At 39.0% G+C, this 18,893-nt stretch overlaps 1 pseudogene; it reads left to right on the top strand.

Moving 5' to 3' along the window:
• The first annotated feature begins 10,104 nt into the window (after positions 1 to 10,104).
• Positions 10,105 to 18,893, top strand: part of LOC144368582 (protein FAM50A pseudogene) — a 79,676-nt pseudogene continuing 70,887 nt past the window's right edge.

The raw sequence follows: 18,893 nt of genomic DNA, 5'->3' as shown, positions 1-18,893 counted from the left end.
TGAGGTTACAAATGGGTATCACTGTACCTCGTGTGTGTCAATTTTTTTTTTACAAACCAAACTTGAATGGCATTTAATTAAATGATCAAGTTTGAGGTCATAGATGCATAACCTTGTAGATCAACTAGTAATTCATTTGAGTTTGTTGAGTGAGATGAAAAGTGCTTAGAACAGTACCTGACCTAATAAATTCTCAGTACACTTAAGAATCACCTTGTTAATATCAACATTTCTTATCATGTACTATATATCGTGGGATAGTGGAACTGTGCACCTTGACACCTGTCTGACAGTTTTGCCACTGGCCCTGTTCACAGCCCCAAATCCTCTTGTGCCACCTGGTTCTTCTCCTACATCTTTGGGCAGTGGTTTGAAGACAGGTGCACACCAGCATCACTTGCAGTTTCATCACCTCATCTGACCTCCTTTTTCACCTGGGACTGCTGGCCTCTCTTACCTGGTTCCAAGCCAGTGCTCCTGTGATTTGCTGTCCTGGGCCTTCTCCACATTGATAGAATATTTTTAACACATCCACAATACCAGTACTTTGATGTGATGCTTCCTCTTTATCAGTGTTGTCCAATGGACCTTTCTGCCATGACAGAAATGTATGGTATCTGCACTACACTGTCAGATATTATAGCCACCAGCCCATGTGGTTATTGCACTCTTAAATTAAGTGGTGGGACTGTGATACTGAAATTTGATTTTTTAAAATTTTAATTAATTTAAACAGTCATATAAGGGCTTTGGTGCCTGTAATGGATGATTAATATGTAGGTTAGCAGAAGACATTTTAATTGGTGTTCATTATAATTTTTTTTCCTGATCTTTTTCCTTATCTCCATTCCTTTTTTTGTTCCTTCCTTCCTTCCCTTCCTTCTTCCGCCCTCTCTCCCTCCCTCTTTCCCTTTCTATTTCTTCATTTCTCTTAGTCTATTATTTTTTCCAACTTTCTTTTCTTTCTTCCATCCTTCCTTTTTTCCTTCCTTCCTTTCTTCCTTCCTTTCTTCCATCCTTCCTTTTTTCCTTCCTTCCTTCCTTCCTTCCTTCCTTCCTTCCTTCCTTCCTTCCTTCCTTCCTTCCTTCCTTCCTTCCTTCTCTCTAGCACTAAAGCTCAAACCCAGGGCCTCAGCATGCAAGGAGAGTTCTCTACCACTGAAACACATCCCAGCCTTCAGGAGAGTTTTCAATTAAAGTCTCCTGAAAGAAAGCTGCGTGTACAAATACGATAATTACAATTTTAGAAATGGGAGTTTCATGCCTTTAATCCCAGTGGCTCAGGTGTCTGAGACAGGAGTATCAAAAACTCAAAGCCAGTCTCAATAAATTAGTGAGATCCTGTCTCAAAAAATAAGGGCTCTGAATGTGGCTCACTGGTAAAGCTCCCCAGGGTTCACTCCCTGATATCAAGGGGAGGAAAAGAATTTTAGAAAAGGAAAAAAAAATTTTTTGAAATAATACAAGTTGCACAATTTTAGCTTCTGTTTAAAATTTACATCTATTCTCAGACTTTATTTATAGGGAAATTCTGCTATTTGTTCCTAGAAAACCATGGTACTTGGTTTAAAATTTGAAATGGTGGTCTTTTCTGTCTTTCTTTCTTTCTTTCTTTCTTTCTTTCTTTCTTTCTTTCTTTCTTTCATTCTTTTTTTCTTTTTTGTGGTCTTTTCTTTGCATTGTGGTTTAACACTGGTTTCCAGATTATGGCCTTTCTTAAAATTTTGTCTAAGTCTAGCTTCACTAAACTCAATTGCATATTCACAATAGTTCACAAAAATCCTATGGTTCTTCAGCATTTCTTGAACAAATCCTTAGTGTTTTGACACCATGGCTAATAGGTATATCTGCGTTCTTTTCAAATTATTGTAAAACATTCAGTTTGTCATTTTCTGGTAAAAGCCTAGCTCTTCTGCCTTATAAGATTCTGTACTCTCAGTTGCAGGGTTTCTGAGGGTCAGGTTCTACATGGGCTGTTAGAATGTGCTAAACCTTAGTGAAGGATTCTGGAGGAAGACCCCTGGTCTATCATGGCTGCTTTCATTGAAGCTCTGATTACCTTAACTCCTCCTCACACCCAGCCCCAAGATAATAATTCAAAGAGAAGAAAAGAAAATAGAGAAGCACAGACATAGACACCCTGGTAATGCATAAATTTTTACTTCCAATAATTCTGAAGTTTGAGCAGAAATTCGGGGGCCTTTTAAACTTTTTCACTCCTTAGGTCTTCTAGGTCAAAAGGTCAGAGGATGTCACTATGACCCTGCAACTTCTTTTGATCATGCTCCTAGAATCTTAACATACTTTTAAATTTTTTATCTCTCTGCCAGTTTTAGGAAAAGACAGACAACCACCACTACCACCGCTCCTCTGGCACCAAAGAATTCTTCATATATCAGGCTGTTTCTTATTGCCAGCCCTGAAGTGGGCTAGATTCTTGATCCCCTCTCCATTTTCCAGTTCTACATTAATGTTGCTAGTTTATTTTACGATGAAACTATGTTACCTTCTTCAGGTTAGTACAGACATTTTGAAACCTGAGCACTGTCATCAGGGCATCCCCAAGTCCCAGACATAATATCTTTGAAATTCCATTCCTGCATGTATGGGGGAAGGGTGAGAGAAAACTTTTACAAGGACTGATATGGAGGTCTTGTTTGCAGTTGAGAGTTTCCTTCAGGTGTGGAGTCGGGGTCTCCTTGACCGCAGAAATATAGGTCTGTACTAGTATGATTGGGGGCTTGAAGGTTCTCAACATTCCTACCTGTGGTCTCTTCCTCAGCTGTTCTGAGCTGGAGAATTAAGAGGCTATAATGAAGAGAACTCAGTCTTGGTAGTGTTGAGAAGATTGTGGAGTTGTGCTTCTGATTGGTAGGAACCACAAAGCACTGGATGCATCCATTCTCCAAACTGTTCACTGAGAGCCTGTCCCTTTTTCCCAGGTTGAGTCAATGAAAAGGGAGCTCCTGGATCTGTGAGCCCAAGTATCCAAACAGAGAACAGCTGAATGTCTGATGACTGCAAACAAGCAGAAGCAGAACATGAAGCAGTTCATTATCAGCCAGCGTCGGTGTCTCTGATCTGTGGTGCTGCAAAAAAAAAGGGGTGGTCTTTCACATGCCCCACTTGTGCTGCAGAGGAATAGTCAGAAGAGAGACACAGAAATTTGGGAGGGGAGCACCTAATGCCCTGGGGCAAACCCTCCTGTGTTATGAATAATTGTGGGTGCAGAGGGAGGAGAAGAAGGGTGAGAAAGAGACCCAAGATTGAGGGATGAGAAGAAAATGCTTTAGAAATTACACACCCAGCAAGTATGGCCCAGTGTTAATTACTTCTCTGTGGGGCTCCTTTATTTTTCAGTTACCAGGACACATGATGTTTTCAAGAAGGCAAGGACTTACTTGAAGCTAAAGAATCGGTTGCACCTTTCACGGTCACAGAGTCTTCTTCAAACACATCACGATCTATCATCAGATCTGTAAGTGACTCTGACCTCCTTTGACCTTCCAGAAGCATATAATCTGGTCCACTATACAAGTCTTAGCTCCTAGATAGCCTCTAGCTAGGGTTTCATCCCTTTGCCCTTGTGCCCCCTCAGCTCCCTACCCTGACCTTGCTCTCCTGTGTCATTGTCTCTCCTCTTTAACCCAATTTTCCCTCCTTGATATCAGTCAAGCAAGAAGGTGGGAGAAATGCAGTTAAGTTGGTCCTTGAATGAAGAAACTTTTAAAGTCTTTAAATTAGTTGTCTACAAGGAGATCTTGAGGCCATTTGTACATTCTGGACTTTCTTGAACTAATTTATAAAAAATCAAATAAGGCATAACTTTATAAATTGACTTGAGTGCACAATATTAGATTAAGAACAGCAATTTTATTTTGACACACCAGTTTTAAAAATAATGAAGGAAGATTCATGTGGTCTCATTGTCATAAAAAAACTGATAATAAAAACACTGAACTTTAAGGGAAAAAAATTAAATATGTGTACCAGATATTGTCTACATTTACTTAAATGCTGTGCTATAATTCTCTCAAAATACTTTGAAGAAAAACTTGATATGTAACTGATTGTTTTAAAAATCAGAAATTAAATCTTTACACTTAGATGGTAAACATCAGAGGAGCTGAGCATTCTCCTAGGAATGTTCCTAAATTGTACTCTGAGAGCTTTGACCCCTATAGCATGATCAAGGATCTAGGGCCATGATTTAAGTAGCTCTTGTTTTCTACTTCCCTTTGGTTCTTCTCTGAGGGTTGCTTTCTTTCCTGAGCCACTTTAGCACAACACTTACAAGATTGCCTCTATACAGACTCATGCTGTCCCTGCCAAGTTAACCCTGAAGCCTCCAGTTCCCACTGGCTCCCTCTAGTGTGCAGACCACCCTGTCTTCTTACTGATGTCTGGTCTGTAACTCCAGACTTGTCACTACCTGGTTGTATGCCTTTAGCTGGCCTCTTTGTCTCCGTGAGCTGATGCCCCTTATCTGTAAAAGGTGGACCTAGACTTAGATGATGTCTGAGGTCCCTGTCAATTTGTCTTCTCCTTAAGAAAACTAATATACACACTTAACAGGGTACTTCCCTTAACATATTCTCTCCAATAACCACAAGTTGTTTCTACATGTGTGTTTTTCATGTTCCATTCTACTTTTCTTAGAAGATGACAAGGGCCTTTATTTCCCTTCAGACTACATTACTTGTACCATAAACTGGCTAATGAAAAGGAAGTGATAAGATATGACCACACAGCATGCTATGGGATGGTGGCTGGGACAGCAAGGATTTGGGGGCACAGGGAGGCTTCCCCTCTTAGCTGGAACCTGGAATCTTTTCCAGACCCAGTGCACCCCCTTGGCTCATCCTCTTAATCATCTCTCACCCAGTTCCTACCTTCCTGCATGCTTTGCCCTCTTTCCAGCCTCTGGGCACTATCATCAGGTCTGACAGTTCCATCTGAACAGGGTTGTTTTGTTTGCTTTCTCATAAAGTCCTTAAGGGCCCTGCTCTGTGCTCCTGTCTTGAGAGCCTTGCCTTCCAGGAGCCACACAAGAAGCAAAGTCACCACAGGTCTCTAAAGCACAAGGAAGCCTTGGCCTACCTCCACCCCCTATCTGAATAACCCTATCTGCTAAGGAGCATCTTGGGCCCTCTTCATTCAAAACTAGTGCACATCTGAAGAGGTGATTAGAGATGTGTCCTACTAGGGTAGGCAGAAAGACAAAATGACTTCCTGGCAGTGATGGAATACAAGTAGACAAATACCACCAGGCCCAACATTATGGAAAGAGCACCTAAGATTGCATGGTAAACTTTGTGACACTGCTTTTGAACAGCATCTGTGGCACAACACCTGCCACAGCATGGTTCTCACCTCAACAGCTCTCCTCAGATAATCAACTTGGGGACAACAGCTGCCCCCTACACATGAGTCATATCGTTTCAACATTGCATTCCTTGGAAGTCCTAGAAGCACCCTAGTGACAGCAGGGCACTTCTGAACAGTGTCAGTGGTTTTCAGCAAACACCTTTCACAGATCCACACCTCACCAAGTAGCTCCTCTGAGCCAAGCCAGTTGGACTTTGCACTGCACCATCAGGTCTGAGCTCTTTGAGTCCATGTGGGGAAGGATATTGGTGACTTCAAAGAAGCCCTCTCATTCATAGCTTATAATAATTTGCTTCCTTTATTACCATGTTCTCCAAAATTTACTGCCCTTCTGTCCCCTATTAAGTATACTGTCCCATATTATTAACCTAACTTCCCTCAGGAAGAAGTTTGATGTCCACACCAAGCCTATGCAAAGTCTTGCATATGGCAGCCCTCTACTTATTTTTTAGTGGTGTGGGCAAGACACCAATTGTGCTGACGTCTGTTTTGTGTCTCCAGAGTTTTTCTAAAATGTGAGTAGATGTGTATACATGTATGATAGAGATTTCTTTTTATGTTGCTGTAGCCATATGTTGAAGGCCAACATCAGTCATGGACATGGAGGGTGAAACAGAATAACAGTCTTTAAGTGGCATTTTTTTTTGAAAGCAAAATTGTATTTACAAATAGTTTCTTTTCTTTCTTTCTTTCTTTTTTTGTGTGTTGTTTCCCATTTCTAGACCAGTCCCTAGAACAAGTGTTAAGAATAGAAAAGAAAATAAGCCAAACTCAAAAAACCAAAGGCTGAATGTTTTCTCTGATAAGAGGATGGTGATACATAATGCAAGGGGGAAGGGGGATAGAGAAGAATGAAGAAAGTTTGTATTGGGCAGAGGGGGATGATGGAAGGGGAGAGGATGTGGAAAGGACAGTGGAATGAAAAGGACATCAGTACCTTATATACATGTATGATTACACTATCAGTGTGACTGCACCATTGTAAGACAGAAAAAGGAGTAGTTGTACTCCATTTGAGTACAGTGTGTCAAAATTTATTCAGCTGTCATGTATAACTACTTAGAAAAAAAATTTAAGATTATAAAAACTTAAACAAAGAATAATAATTCTGAAGTCTAAGATTAAAAATTACAATTTCCCCTCTTGCCATTTTGTAAAAATATCCAATCTAAGATATGATGGAGTGATTCTTAAAATTGATTTGCCTTTGTAGTTTTCATTGGGAAGGACATATTTTGCTGTTTCTTCTGAAGCATTAAAACTCAGGAGTCAGGATGGAAATGAAAATATGGATCTCTTTCCAGTTTGGGTTGAGTAAAATAGAGGAAAATATTTTCTTTCATGAGTCTCCATTGTTGGTGACTCAGTGTAATTGAAAGCTTTCATAAGGACAGAGGGCACAGTGTGAATAAAGACAGGAAATACCCAAGTGTACATGTAACTAGGCTATGTTAGCCAGAAATCTGTCTCAGTGCATGGTCCCCTTTGCAGTGCCCATCAGGGCCAGGCAGTACCTTGGCCTCCATCCTCAGTATAAAGAAGATCAAAGGTTAAAAGAATTTGAAGATTTTCATTTCAAAGGCTGTCTGTTTCAACATCAACTGTGAGATTGTGGGTGCAACTTCCCTGGCTGCAATGGCAAATGCTTCAGTGGGAGTTGAACTCTCATCTAGGATCTGAATCTTTCTTTAAGTATCCCAGGTGATTCTGATGTAGGCACAATTTAACACACTGGTGATGATTCTGATACAGGTGGGCTGCAGACCACAGTTTACCACACATTATGCATTTCACTGAGTCACAACAATAAACTCATTTGTGAAACTTAATTGAAAATCATATCATTCCATAAATTTTGAAATAAAAATTTAAAACAATCCTTCAGAAAATTATTGTGTCCTTTTACCTTCCAGAATTTAAATAAAGCTATTTCTCTACAATGATGTCCTAGAAATAGTTAAGAATGAACACAAACAATGGCAGCTAGAACAAAAACTGTAATCATTATCAATGAAACCAGGACCCTTACCAGCAGCAACAAAAGACTCTTCAAGAGACCTCCCTGGGTAGAGACATGGTCACGCCTATGGGGAGATGTGAAGTCAACCTGCATTTCACCAGGTGTTTTAAGGATTTGTATGACTGCTTTTGCCTTTATATTACAGAGGAATTTGATGGCAAAATCAGTTGAATGGTTGGAAAGTCCTAAGACCCATTATTGAATTTAAAGACAAAGCAGCCAATGGTAAGGACCTCTGGCCCTGAGGTTATTGCAGCAGCCTGCAAAGTTCTCTCCTTTATCTCTGTGCCTCAAGGGCTGGTCGCCTTGATAAAATGATTATTGATTACAGGACAACTCAAATAGTCATACTTAGTAAGTCAGCTTACTTCAGAAAATAGAGTGAAAGCCCCATAAGAGGGAAAGAAAAGTCCCAGAAAAGAGGACAAAAAGAAAACAGAGGACAAATACCTATTGTATCACTTCAAATATGTAATAGTATCTCCTGAACTACTGACCTAAGACCTTCAGAATTTACAGAGAATTTATCATGTCCCTCAGATCTCCTCACTACTGAGGTGAGTGACAGAGGCACTAGGGATGATTTTTCACTGCTGCCATAACAAATTTTCACAAGCATCATGGCTGAGAAGAACAAAAATCCATTATATCAGAGTGGTAGGTTAGGAGTCCACAGAAGGTCCCACTGGCTTAAAATCACCGGGGAACAGACCTGTCACCCAGTGGAGGATCTCAGGCACATCTGGCTTCCTTAATTTTTCTGGCTCTAGAAGCCACCCACTTCTTGGCTGGTGGTTTCTTCCTTCACCTCATTCCCGATTTAATTCTGTGTGTGTGTGTGTGTGTGTGTGTGTATGAGAACTAGGAATAGGAGTAAATCATTCTTAATGACAAAATGCATCTATTAAGAACAAACAACTTATACAGGTACTAGTAACATGCTGAATATTCCCCATGTAACCTAGGAAACAAGGTTAGGATAGTTTCTGGAACCATGTTCACTTACTATCATGCTGGATATCTTAGTCCACAAAATAAGAAAAAATAAAGACAAGCTGAGAGAAATATGGTGCAGAAATGAAGATGTTAAACTACTTTTATTTACAAAAAAGTATGTAAAAAATCCTAAGAAATCTTCCTAAAATTGTTGGTATTAATTTGTGATTTTTCCAGGGTCATAGGATTTAAGGTTAATGAACAAGCCCCAAAAGTATCAACAAAGGAAGAGATATATCATAGAGAAAAATTGGAAGACTTTAGTGTTATCAAATAAGTTAGTTTTTTCTTTATATGTGCTGAGTTTCCAGTGTTAGTTGAAAACTCCCCAATGCCAATGTTATACATCTACTATCTTGAAATTAATATTTAATTAATTTTCCTTTACATTTTAGGCTTATATCTATTTATATTTATATTTAATTATTTTTCCTTTACATTTTAGGCTTATATCTATTTATAAATTATTTTTGAGTCTGATGAGACAGTGGCTCAGCATCATTTCCTTCTAGATGGACACCTAATTGTGCCAGAATAGATGATTTTCTTTTAAAAGCTATCCTTTCTTCCACTGATTTGATATATTATAAGCATATTTGTTTATATGTCAATATTATCATGTTTTTCAAGTTCATGAAATAGAATTGTTTTAGTCAGGTTTTTCTACTGTGAATAAAATACCCAAAAAGAACAACTTGCAGAAAGGAAAGTGCCTGTGCAACTAAATATAAATAGAATAATTTGTCATACATTCTTTGCTATCTGAGACTACTTTTTCTCAACATATTATTTCTGAGATTCTTTCCTGTTATTACTAGTATCAGTTGTTTGTTTTTTATTGCTGAGTAGTATTCCATTGTAAGGACTATAACTTGTTTTAGCCATGTACTTTCTAATGGACATGTTGATTGCTTCCATTTGGAATTGCTCTTGAGTACTGAACTTCTGAAGTTCATGTTACAGGTCCTTTTGTAGCTTTGTGCTTCTATGTCTGGTGACAGCATTGATGGGTCACATGATAAATGCATGTTCACCTACAGAAGCCACCAAACAGTTTTTCAAAGTGATTGTAACATTTATCCCTTTCACCAACAATGAATGGAACTGCAGTTGTTTGTTCTAAATCCTTCCAACACTTGGCATGGTCATTCGAATTTTAGACATTGTGATGGATGTGAGTTGGTCTTCATTTTTGTTTTCCTATGACTCATGCTTTTGAGCATCTTTTCAGGTGCTCTTTGATGTTTACATTCTCTTCTTTGTGTAGTATGGATTGAAATATTATGATTCCTCTTTAAGTTGCTTGTCTTACTATTTCTAACTTTTATGTGGCCTTAAGCATATAAATTTTAATAATTTAATAATATATATAAGCCTAAAATAAGATATCTGAACACTGTTAACCTATAAAGTATATTATTATTATTATTATTATTATTATTATTATTATTATAAATATTATAGGGATTTGTATTTTCATTTTCTTGATGGAATCTTTCAAACAGTAGAAGTTTAGGATTCCATGGTGTTTATCTTTTTTTAACCTTAATAGTTTGTCTTTTTTGTGTGTCAAATAAGAAATCATTGCCAATATAAAAACACAGCCAGAAACTTTTTCTTCTTAGTTTCCATCTCCAAAGTTAGAGCAGCTTTTATGTTTAATGCAGAATAGAGAAGATGATTTAAAAGCTGGTATAATTATGAGGGAGCAGGGAACCCGCAGCGCCTGCCCATTCCGTGCTGATGGTCATGGGGAGGTCGCGAGGGGAGACAGTTGGCAGTTGGGTGCTGTGTACCCCTTTGCACCCACTGGGGAGCACCACGTGAGGAGCCAGTTATGGTTAGATGCCTGCTTCACTGCAGAAGAAGCATCAGCCCAGCAGTGGCAGTGCTCCCCACCGAGGAGCGGCAATGTCGCAGGGCCATCTAGCCATGGGCACTACCCTCAGGGTGAGCAGGCGCTGGGCCCACATGGCGCAGGAGGGCTGGGCAGAGGGGCAGAGGTTGGGTGTTGTGGGCTCCTTGCTGCTCCAGGAGCTCTGAGGACTGCAGAGCTTGGAGGAGCCTGGGCCCTTGCCACAGAAGATCACCCAAAAGAAGAGGAAAGCAGACCAGAGAACTGCAAGCAGGGGGATTCTGCATGTTGGACAAATGCATCACAAGTGTAGGCAATGTGGGAACGCCTTTAGTCCTAAAGCTACACTGTCCAGCTCCGGAGGATCCATGCTGGAGAAAGGCCTTAGGAGTCCAATGAAGGTGGAAAAGCCTTCAGTCCAGAAGGCAACCTTATTCAGCCCAAGAGAATCCACGCAGGGCAATTGACTTATAAGTGTGGTGAAATTGGAAAATAATTTAGCCATAATTCTAACCTAATTGTACACCAGAGAGTACACAGGAGAGCAAGGCCTCACAAGTGCAATGATTGTGGGAAAGTCTTCATACTCAAATCCAAATTTGTTCATCATAAAAGTAGCTGTAGTGTAGAACATCTTTATGATTGCAGTGAGTGTGGGAAATCCTTTGGCCACAAACACATTCTCAGTAAACAACCTAGAATTCACACTGAGACAAAGACTTTTGAGTGTGTTCCTGACTAGGCCTAGGAAATGCTGCTTGGTGGGCTGGCCAAAAGTTGGAAAACTGGTGGGCTGAAGCAAGAAGGGTAGGATGGAGCAGGCCAGGACACACTAATTAACAACCTTTTGACTCCTTGTAGGAAGGGGCAATTCCTGGGACAGTTAACCCTGGCAACAGACTGGAGCAGGGGCAGGTTCTTGATAAGAGTGGAGGAAGGTTTCTGATAAATTAACATTTCAATCCCCCAGGGGATATCTTCAACTTTCTGGACTCACTCAAAATGGGCCTCCTTGATCTGACCTGAGGATTTTACTGTCTATACTGACTGCTTGTCTACTTCTGGCTTCAGAACCTCAGTTGTCAGCAAAGATGGCTTATCGTGCTGCTGCTGCTGCTGCTGCTTCTGCTGCTGTGAGTATACTTCAAGAAACATCTGGAACATGCTTTCTGCTGGCTTACCACTAGTTCACTTTTCAGTTAGTCAACCTCTTTTACATCAACCTATGGTAATTGGAATTCACTAGGAAACTTACTCAATGGAATATTAATTTAATGATTACATTTATTAAAAAATAAAAGCATTTTGTTTACATTCTTAGAGTTTCATTAATATGTATATATTACCCCAGGAAATAGTCTCTTGCATAGTTTTATGGAACTCTGAAAACTAAGAAAACGATTCATTATCTCTCAGTGTTTCTTAGACTTTAATGTGCAAATTAGCCACTAAAAGTTTTTGGTTTAAATGAGATGCCTAGACCCTATCACATAGATTGTGATGGGTGTGGCCCAATATATACATTTTAGAATTTGCAGGTTATTCAAACATTAGGTTTTGAGAAATTCTATTCTTGAGACTACTATAACATTTTACCCTCCAACAGCACAAAGAGTCTATGAAATTGAAATTAGTATGTTTTTCTTCCAGGACTGGGCTTTGAAACAATTTCTACTAAAGCCTTGAGGTTCAGTGCTTAACTAAAGAGGATAGGCTAATTAGGAGGTTAGCTTTGTCAAGTTTGGAATAATTTAAATTTATGTATTTTGAATTGATAGGGACTATCTAAATCACCTATAATTCTACAAACATTTCCTTATGTTGCTGATACTTCTTTATTTAATTTATTGTAACAGACGCTGGAATAAATTTGGCAGGGCTCTGAGGCCTTTCTTGGATCCCTCTCCAAGCTGCCTGCTGCAGACCACTCATATCTACCTGTTTACCCTCAAAGATATCTCTTTACACCAAGCCCTCTCTCTCCTCCCCAGAAAACACACCTGATGCCTACTGGCATAATGATGTAATTCCACAGGAAACAAAGCCTCCTTAACCCACCTGTACCCAGGTTCTCAGCATGTCTGTTACAATTAGAATGACAGCAAAGCCCAAAGCAGCACCTCCATTGTAAAGGCAGCAAGAAGATGCAGGTAAATCTCTGAAATTTTTTTCATACAGCTATTCTTTTCTCAGGGGCCTAGCCTGGAGCAAGACCCAGTCTGTGAACCTAATTATAAATCGATGAAGATCTATTTATCCCTTTGAGGGACTTATCTAGAAGTGGAGCAGGGCAGGCTTTCTCAGCTCCAAAGGCATGGGATATGTTTCTTATGCTCAGGCAAGTAAAAAAAAAAACTGTCTTGGAAAAATATGATGACATGTTTATAGATCTACTCCTAAGTAGTTAGGTTTTGTGGCTTAGCAATTGCTTTCTCTTACTGCAAGTTGAAATGTATTTTTTCATTTGTGTATTTAGATTAATACAGATTAATCTAAGTAGTCAGATTAGTAGTTTCTCAAAATTCAAATTTCTTTACCATCACCATGTGTCTGCTATGTGTATAAGATTTATATTAAAGTAAAAAAAAAAGAAAAAGAAAGAAAAAACTGTCTTTAAACTTGGCATGTGTGGGGCCCTGGATGAAGATCAGGGCCTTTAACAAGGTTGAAGAAATGGATTTGGAATTACCATCATAAAATGAGAGCAGCTAACCATGTCCCCTACCTCTGTCCCCTACACACACCATTTTCCTTATGTCCAGGATGATATCTCAATAAATCTCCCTTTATGTTGGCAGTTTATCTTGTAGCAAAAGCAGACACTGGTTAATCTTCCACTAATACATTTTCCTTTGAACTGGGGCATATTACTTCTCTATTAATCATGGTTGTAGCCATAATCCTGTCTCTCATACATAGAACAGAAGCCAGTGAAACCTATAAAATGTGCTTGCTCTTAGAGAAAAGAGCTCCAAATGCTGCCCAAAAGGAGCAGCAGGCCCTCCTTTTAACAAGGGTCAGGGAACAGAACTGGACTCCATGGACAGAGAGAGGTGGCTGTTTCACTGTTTTATGCTGATTGCAAGTCATTTGGGTATAAACTGAGGGGTGGCATGCCTGGGTCAAATAGTAGTTCCATTCCACATTTTCTGAGAAATCTCTATATTGCATTTCATAGTAGTTGCACCAACTTTCAGTCTCACCAACAATGTTTGAGTGTATATGTTCCCCACATTCTTGCCAACATTTGTTATTGCTTGTATTCTTGATGATTGCCATTCTGACTGGAGTGAGGTGGAATCTCAGTGTAGTTTTGATTTGCATTTCTCTCATGGCTATGATACCACCAGTTATCAGTGATGAGATCTGCTTCCTCAAATGTTTAAGTATAATTTTAAAAAGAGTTCAGAGGCAAGAATGTAAAACAGGACTTATTTATAAAGGGGTAACACAAACTTTTCCTGTGGAAAAAAAAGGGGGCCATAACTAGTATTCTGGTGTCCCAAAAAGTTAGAGCATTTTGTCTTCCTTTGCTTTCCTGCTGTCTTCTCCTTATCTCATTCCTTCCTGCATGTGTGACTAGGCCCAGGAGATTGCCCAGGTGTGATGGTCAAAAGGTGAGAAGCAGATGGGCTGGAGGGGCCCAGGTGGAGTGATATGGACAGGAGGTAGTGCCAGGGTGCATCAATTAACAACTTTTACAATCCCCTGAAGGGAGGCACAATCCCTGGGACAGGTTACCTTAGCAATAGGTTGGAGCTTTGGCAGGTTGTCTTGATAAGGGTGGAGGAAAGGTTCTGAAAGCATTAAGATTTCAATTAATTAGAGGTGGTCTCCAACTTTTTGGACAGAAACTGGACTCCCTTCTCTAGATCTGATTCTTGCCTATCTACACTGAATGACTGTCTTTAATTCTGGCTTTGGGTAGATATTTTGAACATTATTTCATATATTTGTTGATTGATGGCATTTCTTCTTGTTTGAAGTGTCTGTTCATTTTCTTTGCCCATCTACTGATTGAGTTATTGGGGTTTTTGTGTTTATTTGTTTCTGAGTTTTTAATGCATCCTGGAGATTAATGCCCTATCACAGGTGTGTGTGATGAAGAATTTTTCCCCATTCTGTGGTTTCTGTCTTCACATCATTGATTGTGTCTTTGCTGTGAAGAAAATTTTTTAATTTGAATCCATCCCAATTATTGATCTTGATTTCACTTGTGCACTTTATGAGTCTTGTTGAGGACATCAATTCCTAAGCTGATATTGAAGAGATTCTGACCTACTTTTTCTTCAATTAGGCACAGGATCTCTGTCCACTTTGAATTGATTTTTGTAGAAGGTGAGAGATAGGGGTGACTTTTCATTTTGCTACATGTAGATTTTTACTCTCCATTTTTTTTACATAATTTACAAACAAAAAAAAAACAGAGCACATGCAATCTCTGCTCTAGTGCCTTTCAGTATGCTGCAGCTAGCTAAACTGCTGCTGAGGAAGGCTTTATGTAAAGAATCAAGTACAGACCTTCCATATATTTAATTCTCCAAATGGAATATAAGGTGATGGTGAAGAGTTAATTGCAAATTAACTTAATGGAGAGAGGTGAGAGTTGAGTGTAACACACTCCTGGAGTTACATGAGCTCCTGGTTAAACACTTACTGATCTGACACTCACTGGAAGCAGGGAAATGTTGTGTACTCACCCATGGCACACTCATCCTCATATCTGTGCAGTCTGCCCCTTTGTAGCACTGTAGTCAGGTGCAGATTTCCTTTCCATTCATGGGTTGTTGTCACACATCGCCCCCTTGTGGCAAGGACTGCTGATGCAGGCATCATCCAGATAAGAGACCTGTCCAGAGTGAGGCAAGTATGGAGAGAGAAAACATCTCTCAATTGGAGAAAAACTTTCTCTTTTACCGAAGAGGGGAAGCTTTATGAGGGACCCCTCAGAATAGAACATAAATATTTACAGGCAACATCCCCTTCACCTGGTCCTATTGTGGGACACACTGTAGCATCAGCAAAGCAACTAGCTGCTCTAGAAAAGCTCATGTTCCAATTCTGAGCCCTCAACTACACATATTCTCCACGGCAGAGATGTATAGAGGCCAGAAAATTAGATTAGGGAGACAGGAACATATGTATATTCTCTGGATTGTCAGATTTAGCAAATAAAATAGAAGATACACAATTAAATTTAAATGTCCAATAAACAGAAACCATTTTCAATGTAAAGATGTGTAATATATCCAAAACATCCAGATGTTTTATCCAGCATCCTCATTCCCTGAAGTCTCTTTTGTACTTTGAAGTGGATTATGTGCCAGATGTATCTTATCCTTATAATATTCCAGGCTCCCTGGGAGAGAAGGTCTGTGAATCTGGTTCATGAAATTCCAGATCCGTGACCATAAAGTCCTCCAAATGCACTCCAGGCTAGACCCAATACTGTGACCATGTCCAAAAGCAAACTCTTTTATCTATTCCTCTAAACTCTTCCAGTGTTGCTGGATTAGAAAATGTCTTTCCAGTCCAACCTCTTGTAGTTGGAAACTTTTGACATGCTCTTGACAGTTTATTTCCATTGTTCTCCATATTCATTTTAATCAAAAAATCTCATGAACTCTACCTCTGTGTAATCTTGTGATTCTACCTATAATGCCAACACCTTCATCTCATCTAAGTCCTGTAATTCCTGACCTCCTAAGTCATTATTGCTTCACTTGTGAAGGGCAGGTCTTCCAAAAATGCAAATTGGATCATGCAACATATGCTTTGAAGCATTTCAGGGAGTTATGATTGTTCTTCTCACAAAGTCTAAAATCATTAATATGCATGACCAATATATCTATAAATTATTATCTTGTGATAACAAAATAAAGCCTCACTGTATTCTAAAGCTTTTACAAACATTCAAATATCTAAAAATTTTTCTTTTTATCCATGGCATGATTTGGAATCTATCCCAAACATAGGAGTAACTCCACTCTGTAACAAAAATTTCAGTACTCCAAACAAACAAACAAACAAACAAACAAAACAAAACAAAAAGATGTGGAAAAGGTTAAAGGGATTCATTTATTTTCTATTAAGGGACATGCCCAGAACATAACACCCACATTGCTCACAGTGTTTCCTCTAAAAGCAGAAAACTCCTTGTGTGCACATGGCTCTGTCCTCAGATAGGTTTGACATGATGTGGGACACAGAGGGCAGAACTTGTGATCACTTCTGAGTACTGAAGCTTTCTAAGGATGGACGCATAGGAGATATAGCAATGCAACTGCACTCACTGACCTGGGGCTTATTCCAGTAGAGAACAGGCACTAGTCCTTCCCTTGGGAGAAAACATCTGCCAGACAGCAATGAAGCTGGTTCACCTCTGTGGCCAGTATGATGAGGAAAAGGGTGCAAAGGGTGAGGAGCAGATTTTCAGAGATGTAGGGTTGTATCTTCATCTTCCACACAACTATGCAGACCCTTGCCATGATAAATGGAGTACGTTTGGCATTTCCTGGGTAGAGACAATTGTCATAGATTTATTAGCATTTCTACATGGAATTGTTCAACCCAGCATCCTAGGAGATTAGGGCTTAATAGATATTTTCACTGAGAACTCAGGACTGAACATTATCTTTTATCAGATATATAAGGAATTTAAAGTCTTTACCTCTTTTTTAAATTTAGTGTGGCTGGTGAAGTCAATTTTGTTATATTTCCATTTTTTAATCTTTTTTGGGGGACATGATTTTCTTTTTTAATCTGGAAATTAATAGAATGTTTGATGCTCAGTGTTTATGAATATGAGGAAAATGAATCTAGTTGGAAAGAATTTAATGTTTCTCCAAAAAGATATCCAGTTATCATGATTATTATATAATCCTTTCTTTTCCCCACTGAGTTAAAACACCAAATTTATCATATTTTGTGTCCCCATATACATTTCAATTTCAAGCTGGAATGTTTATACTTTTGTAATGCCTTATTTAATATTTTTTCATCAATTACATATTATTTTGCTTAATTTAATATGCATTTAAAATAATCTTCTATGGCATACTCTTCCACAATACTCGTTTCCTGTGTCTTAATAAAGTAAACCAACAGTAATTCAAATTCAAAGTAATTCCATTTGGACTTGTGTGGTTTGTACATATAACCATAAAATGTTGGCTATTTATTAATCTGCCCACAAGAAACATGACATGTCTTTGTATAGTATTTAAGATCACATATTAGTAGCTTAAACTTTCTTTTTACAAGTCTTGAATGCTTTTGTTGAATTTATTTTTCTGCAGGACATTGGACACCTGCTCTGTCGTACCCATCAGCAGTGATAACAACCACCTTCCTCCTGTACCTCTTTATCTAACTAAACTGAGGGCTTTTCCCACCTCCAAAGGAAGAAGACTCAGCACCAGTATTGCATGTTTAGACATAAACTGATGCAGAGTAAGAGTAAAAGTGCACACACTTAAAACTCTGTGCCACAGGCGCTAATGGCAATGGGGGGTGGGTGGGACCAATTCTAGAAGGGTGAGCCAGCAGGAACCACGGACAACATCCAATACCACTACCACATTTTACGAATGAGAAAATAGTGATTCTACAGAAGTAGAGCTTTAAGTAAATCCACATGACCTTTCTTAAGAAGCCTGGATCCAAAGCATCCAAAGTGTAGGCCTCAGGCCCTTTCCATAAGTATACAGGGAGAGAGAAGGAAGGCTGCAATCTGGAGGCATCCCAGGCACCTGGACTGTTGAATCCCCTTGGTTAGACAGACAGAATAATCCATGGGAAACATTAGCAGTTCTTCCAAATAAGATCAGGAGAGAAGAGTAAAAGAAGTCATTCAGAGTGCCATGAGCCAAGGGAGAGCAACCACAGCCCAAATCCTTTTCTCTAGTTCCCTGCAGGTGACTCTGCACCCTGTCAGAAGGTGAACTATTTTGAGGACATTTTGTCTGGACACCTCAGGTAAATGAATGACATTTTGTATTACTGTATTCTCCTCCCTCCCTCTTTGTCCTTCCCCAAGTTCTCCTTTGAGAAAGATTTCTTGACAGTATTTCATACTAGTATCAAGAATGACAGAATACAGTCTAAATAACCATCATTTTCTGCATTTCCATGGTGATTTACCATTCTGTAGTCTTCATGGGAGTGAGACTGAAGAGATATATTGGGGGATTTTACCTAATTAAAGTAATGGACCTCATGTAAAACTCACAGTTGTGGTTTTGATTTTATTAAAAGGCTGTGAGTTCATGTGGTTGGATATAAACTGCAGTTTTGTTTTAAAAATTAAAAAGGAAATACTCATTTTGATTATTTGTAATGGAAGGAGGTATTGTTTTCTGTGCACTGAGTTTCAATGCAGCTATTATTATTTTATCTTGTACTCTAAAAAGTTGTACACAGGTGGTTCAACAGAGAGGCTGCAGGTTTAAGCCATAAATATGCATGTTTTCCTTTGAATTTTTTTGTATGACATAAAATGAGTTATCATGAGAGGCAAATTAACTTTTTCTTAATGGTTAATAGATGCTCAGTCTTTTGATGCAGTAAACCACATGTTTGAAGTGTTTTCATGTTGGTAATCTGAGATCATATTGTACCCCGTGCTCCTTCTCC

This window comes from Ictidomys tridecemlineatus, chromosome 11, assembly GCF_052094955.1.
Source record: "Ictidomys tridecemlineatus isolate mIctTri1 chromosome 11, mIctTri1.hap1, whole genome shotgun sequence".
Taxonomy (NCBI): Eukaryota; Metazoa; Chordata; class Mammalia; order Rodentia; family Sciuridae; genus Ictidomys; species Ictidomys tridecemlineatus.
This window is presented reverse-complemented; position numbering and strand designations above follow the sequence as displayed.